The sequence below is a fragment of the Thunnus albacares genome, chromosome 7 (assembly GCF_914725855.1).
Source record: "Thunnus albacares chromosome 7, fThuAlb1.1, whole genome shotgun sequence".
Lineage (NCBI taxonomy): Eukaryota > Metazoa > Chordata > Actinopteri > Scombriformes > Scombridae > Thunnus > Thunnus albacares.
This window is the reverse complement of record NC_058112.1, coordinates 14,220,087-14,226,641: the sequence shown is the minus strand read 5'-3', so window position 1 is coordinate 14,226,641 and position 6,555 is coordinate 14,220,087. Positions and strand designations below refer to the sequence as shown.

At 39.1% G+C, this 6,555-nt stretch overlaps 1 long non-coding RNA gene across 1 annotated transcript in view; it reads right to left on the bottom strand.

The window, feature by feature from the left end:
- Positions 1 to 226: 226 nt before the first annotated feature.
- Positions 227 to 6,555, bottom strand: part of LOC122986135 — a 79,699-nt gene continuing 73,370 nt past the window's right edge. Inside the window, exon 3 of the long non-coding RNA XR_006404243.1 lies at positions 227 to 471. This is a non-coding gene — a long non-coding RNA (uncharacterized LOC122986135). The remainder of the gene's footprint in view (positions 472 to 6,555) is intronic.

The window sequence follows — 6,555 nt, the reverse complement described above, 5'->3', positions numbered from 1 at the left end:
AGAGTAAGTGACAGGGCTGTAATCGGAAGTCTACAACCGTGTCATTTGGAAAACTGTTGTCTTTTCCTGGGAGCGTGGTGGTCAGCAGAGAAAAAAAAAAGAAAAAGATTTACATCTTACAGGGAGGGGCAAAGCATCAACCATGCATTATCCCCTATTGGCTGTGGTCAGGGATGGGCCTTAACGTGTGGGAGGGGTAAACACAAAGATGCAGACAAATTTTCATCCATGAGAGAAATTTTTATATGAAACACTGGGGAATCTCATAATTTGCAAAGACACACACAATAAAAAAAACACCATTCTATATATGGACATGAGTCATATTATTCCAGTCGTTGTTACTGCTGTATTGGATGTACTGTGAGTCACCATTTGTTATGGACTTAAAAAGATTAGATCAGGTGTGTGTTGTACTTACTGGTGATGCCGTCATACGTCTGTCAGCCTTTGTATGAAAGGAAATGCCACCTATAAACAAAAGAGAGAGTAAATTATGGTAAATACGGTTCATAGAATGTCAATCTGTGGTCTTGGAAAAGGAATCAAGAGTATTTCTGAGGTTATTTTGTAAACTCTATATTTTTGTTTTCCTTTGTGATTGCCTTTGATATTGGAGCAGTTTTCCATTTTCAATTGGAAAATTTAAAAAAATTTAAAAAACAGTGCATAACTCCAACTTCCTGTGTAGCTCTTTTATTACAGTTTTATTTATTTCTTCACAATGCTTACTGTTTATTCTTTCTAAAACTATGAGAGGTTTACCACCACAGGCCTTTCTTTCACCTCCTGGAAAGAATTAAAAAGAGCAGCTTGGTGAGCTATATTTCTCACTGTGTTCGCCTAAACCGAGCAACTTGGTTAAAGGACAGGGGAATTGCAATGCAGAGACGCCTAGGTGGAAATGGTGCACACCTTTCATCTATTTGCAGCCTGTGACGAAAAGAAAGAGACTGAGAGAAGCTCCATTTTCCACAGTGAAACATAATTCAAGCAAGATATTGCAAGAAGTATATCAGAAATTAGCAGTGTTTCCATTGTGTGGGTTAGAGCTCATAACACAGGCAATAACACAGAAACATTCACCTGCAATTAAAAGAATTGATTAGTAATGCACAAATTGGAAGTCTGCTTTCACGACTGGTGTCATTGGTCACATTTCATGCTGTCTGAAGATGAAAATACACACAAATGGAATGTGTTATGTGTGTGTAATGTCTAAATTACCTGCTCAACCGTGTCTTATGAATGGATCATGCAGTGCTGTTTGCCATCTGACATTTTTACAGCATAGTGGGAATATCTGGGATGATGTGCAAAATGTTGCTAATTCATTATCAACTTCTACGCTGTATTTTCATTACCAATCATCACATTATTACTACTATTAAGTGACAAAAAAAATCATATTTAACTCCATTCCTGTTTTCAATTCAAGATATTATTATTTGCATAGACGTTTTGGATGGAAAACAACTTCTGACTGAAGAGCAGAAAGAATCAGATGCCATAGCCGCACCATGCCCTGTTTTCAAATGAATCCAGCCAGACAGACACGCTTAATCCTACACAGGTTCAAAGCTCCACCAGTGCACATGTGGCCTCAACCTGAAAAGAGTTAAAGAGAATAAAAGGAAAAGACCCAAAGAACAAAAGAAGCTAGCAGGAGACACTGAGTAATGTATTGGTGTGTGTTGTGTCTCCGAGAACTTGCAAAACTGCTTATTTTTACCAGCCATGTGTGTATGTGTGTGTTTGCAATGATAATATATTTCACATTTCAGTGCCGAGCAGCTGTAGATGAGCTCAGCAACATTAACGGACTTCCCTTTTGTTAATGACTGCTGACTAAAATTGGCCATCCTGGCACACTGACTCACGCGGCTGTATCAACCCCCATGAGACTCACCAAAGAATTTACCATCTATGTATCAATGCAAGATGCTTACTATGACCGCACAGTCAATGATGACGTATTCACGCAGATTTAGAAAACATCAAAGCCAGACAATAATGCGAACGTGCACACACTCACAGGCAAACGCATTCTGTATATGTCATTTCAGACTTGAATATAGCAAATCTGCACTCCTCAAAGAGTAGCTACGAGGTATTCACCTCATATAGTCCAACCCTGTCCATCCATTAAATGCAACATATGAGCCCAAATTACACATGAAAGCTCAACTCAAAAGCCATTTCTTTAATCATTTCCTCTGTAAAAGAATTCAGTAAAAGTCACCACGAACATTTGAACAGCATAAATATGCGCTTAGTGAGACCATAATATGATAAGTTCCCAGGTTCCAAGTTGATAAAAGCTACAGTATATGTCCTGTTGAATTATCCTCTGCCATGTCATTCATACTGTTTTGCTTTGGATAAGAGCACTGGCTAGACGCTTACATACTAACAAGAAGACAAGCTTATACATAGAGATGTTCAAGAAGTACCTTGTTGTACAAATGCAGAGTTACATGTTTTGGTTGTTGAGTTATCTGTTATATTTGAAATAATCAAAATGAACTTAACGTATATCACAGCACAAAGAAACCAGAAACAAGCGATGAGACATTAATGTTTTTTATTACAAGCCGCAGTCATGTGAAGATTGATCATGTATAAAGAATATTTAGTATGAAAGGAAAATCACAGTCCAACTAAAGAATAAATCATGTGAAGCATACATTCTCAGTATGACATAAGAAATGGTTTTGTTTATGTTCGAAAGGAGATCTTCAACATCTGTGCCACATATTGCACCACATACCAAGCGCTCCATATGAATTATTTCATCTTGTTTCATCTTCACAGTGGAAGGTAAAAACAGTGAACACTGACAGCCAGACAGTCATTTTAAAGGCAGCCACAATATGTAACCTTGGTTCTGTGCTTTTCTGCACATGTACAGTGTACAGTATATGCATCTGATATCACACCTCTGCCCTTTTGTTTTTGAGTTGACATCTGAGTGTACACACAGCTGAGCACTTGCAATTTATGCCCATTAACCTCATGCTCTGGGGCCACCCCAGCATGTTAGGGTGTGAAGGTAAACATTTCTCAATGAATTCGATAGGGGAAAGTCCTGCCGGAGTGGGGCTGCATTGTGAAGGCCAAATAGTGCTATACTCAATCTAAACAGTCAATGTGAGAGCCAGGGGACTCCCAAAGTTCACGGTTCAGCAGAGAGAAGTGGAACCATAGGCAAAAAAAAAAAAAAAAAGCTGTGTTTTGTAACAGCTGCACGTACTTTTCACTCAGCTTATATCATGCAAAGATGATTTGGATATCCATTCTATTCAGAAGAGTCTAATTACTCTTCTGTGTCTATTGTTTTTACTGGATTTATGATTGTACAAGACAACACAGGAAGTTTTACTATGAAAAGAGCGTGAACTATGAAACTCATATTTCATGTTATGGACAGGAATTATTCTAACATCATGTTTTTCCACCACAACAGTAACATAAGCCTATTTAACAGCAAGCATTCTGACATGTCATAGCAGGAAAAGCACAGGTGTGACAAATAACATTACTACATATAGGTGTGTCAGTGTCGGAGCCTCGAACTGTGTAACATGGCTAATTGGGAAACTACAATACAAGGGAGCCATTATTTATGCTATTAGTTCCACCTGTACTTTTTCTGCTATAAAAACTCAAAATGTATGCTTTAAAAAGGCCTTTTGCATAAATTCAACATGCAATTTTCACATCTTTGTCAAGTGAAGAGATTACAGTTGCTAAGGGTTGGATTTTGGCAACTAAAACATCAGTTTATGTCACAATGTCACTTGTAATCTCTATTAACATATATCTGCATATGAATGCAGAATCTGTAGGCAATGGGACAAGATTTTGGTACCAGAAGCGTTCTGGTTTCTGTTTGTAGTCCATTTGTAGACCAAGTGATATTGACCAATCACGTGTAGAGAGCAAAAGAGGCGGAACGCATAGGCCGAAATGCAATCTTGGAACCCATCGACTATGATCTGATAACGATTTAGCTTTTTATTAGCTTTTTTTAAAATGTATCTGCATTCATATGCGTATATCTGTTTATAGAGATTAGCTGAAATGTTGTCTGGACCTTCTCAAGTTGCTAATCGGACTGTAAACAAAGACCAGCACACGGAAGAGGAAGTCTTGGGCCGGATATCCATTATCTGGATATCCACTGGCTACACAGGAAGCCCCAAAATATTGGCTGTTGCCCCCAGAGGCTAGATCAGCGTCAGGCAGATAGCTCAGATGGGTTCAGATTGTGTCATTTGTGATCCAATCCACTCTCCAATATTTCCCAATTAAAAAGAAAATATTTCAGAAAAGTCTGAGAAAATTAATATTGTTCTTCTTCTTCTTTCCTAGCTTGTTAGTTTTGCCTTGCAACCCCTCAGATAGGTAACTAACACTGGTGTTATATGAAATATGCTTATTTGTTTTATTCTGAGAGAGAGATGAGAACTTCAAGATGTTTGAGGTGGAGATAGAGTTACAACATGTACCTGTATCGTTTTTACTGTGCATTTTTGTTTGTGTATGGATTAGACAAATGAAATATATTGTATTAATTACTGAGCTTTAGAGGTGTTAGTAGACACATTTTTCAACTTTGGAGGGAGCCAAGCTTGCTGTTTCATTGCTTTCACCTGGCTCCAGCTCCAAACTTAGTCTAACACACAAACCTGAGAAGGGCATTAATCTTGTCATCTAATTTTTGGAATAAAAACAAACGGGCATATTTCCCAAAAGGTTGGCAACCTAAAATGCGATAAAGTTTCAGCAAGTACTGAATGAGGAAAATCTACTCAATTGCTGGCATGATTTAGCAAAGGAATCAGGGTCATTAAAGATAAAGACAAAAGTATAATCATCCACTGTGAACTCAACCCCTTTACCACAATATTTCACTGTCAACCTACAACTGATGAAATAGTTATGTCTCTTTCACATATCCATCCTTTTATAGACATGAAATCTAGGGGCAATGGAAGATGTTTTGGGCCCTTGACTCATTGATTTAAGTGATTCATCAAGAAGTACCAGCCCTGTAATGTACGGTCACAAAAGCATTACATTACAAAAGCAGACTGGAATGGAAAAAGGGAAACAGTGGTACAAAGAAAGAATGGCAAAAAGAGGAATGGGCTTAAATTATTGATTGGACAAATAAACCAGTAAAGCCAACAGATGAAAGAGGACTGTTTTGTCACTTCCTTACTGGGTAAATAAACAACCACACCAGATGTCCCAGCGTCTCATTCACTCTGCCAGTTTTTCAGTCCCACCCTCCCTCTGTTCCCAGAGCAGAAAGCAGAACCTGCATAATCTTGAGTCTTTCTCAGTCAAATGCAGCATGAAAAAAAACAAATGTCCACAATGTCATTGTGAGTAAGCATGAGTCACCCAAAACATCGTGTATACAGTATCAAAGACACAAAGTAAAACAAATCAGACTTTCCCAACGACTCTCTCCCACTATTAACACATATCTCACCACAGCAAAGAAAGATAGGTTTGACTCACGAAGACTAGTTGTTGTTAACCTTCAAATCAACTAACAGTGACTCATCGCTGTCTGGGGAATTGCAGGCCTCTATGGCCTACAAGTTTTCCATCAGGATGGTCTAGCCATGACCTTTCTGTTGCATTAGCACCCTATGTGGACTAATACACTCAAATGCATGGACCACTGATGCCATTTTCTTGTTCCAATATTCTCTCAGGGAACCTTCACACACATATCTCATTATACCTTTAATTCAGACAGTGTGATGCCCTTGCCCTCCTACACATATTCACGCCACTGCATGTCTGTTTTTGTATGTTTCTGCTTATTACACAGAGCAAAAACAGACAAAGTCTAAGCAGTTCCAGGAGGGCATTTGCTAATGTTTTCTGTGTTTCTATGTTCTTCTGGAGCTCCCCAACACCTTTTAACTGTCCATGACACACATCCCCTTACAGCATACATCACTCATGCCCCCAAGGGCTGTGGCTGCATCTCGTGAGCTTTCAGGCTCCCAGTACAGATAACACAAACCATCAAAACACTCCACTCCACAAACCCAGACTCCAGCCCTCTGGTTATGCTTTGGTTAACCTCTCTATCACGCTCAAGCCTCGGGCCCTGCTGTTGTCCAGACACAAACACACAACCCACGCAGCCTAAATCATACACACAGAGTAAAAACCAGACTGTACTACTGCTCCAGTCAGGCGCAGACCGGAACAAAAATACTGATGTTGTCTACTCGTCACTGGTCCGTCCCTCGATGTCACTATCGATCCATCTCTGTTCTAACCATTCCCTAATCATAAGTAGACATCCATGCATCAAAACAGGTGCGTCTGACTGCTATACACTATACTTCTGAACAGCTGAACTCTCCATATGAGCCAGAAAATCAGACGGCGATCATATGATCTGATAGACCAATAGCAAAACAGATAAATCTCTGAAGGCACATGAGAATGAAAAGTTATTTCCTGAACAAACGCACTCACACTAAAAACTTTATCCTGTGCCAAAGAAAATGTCTGTACCCA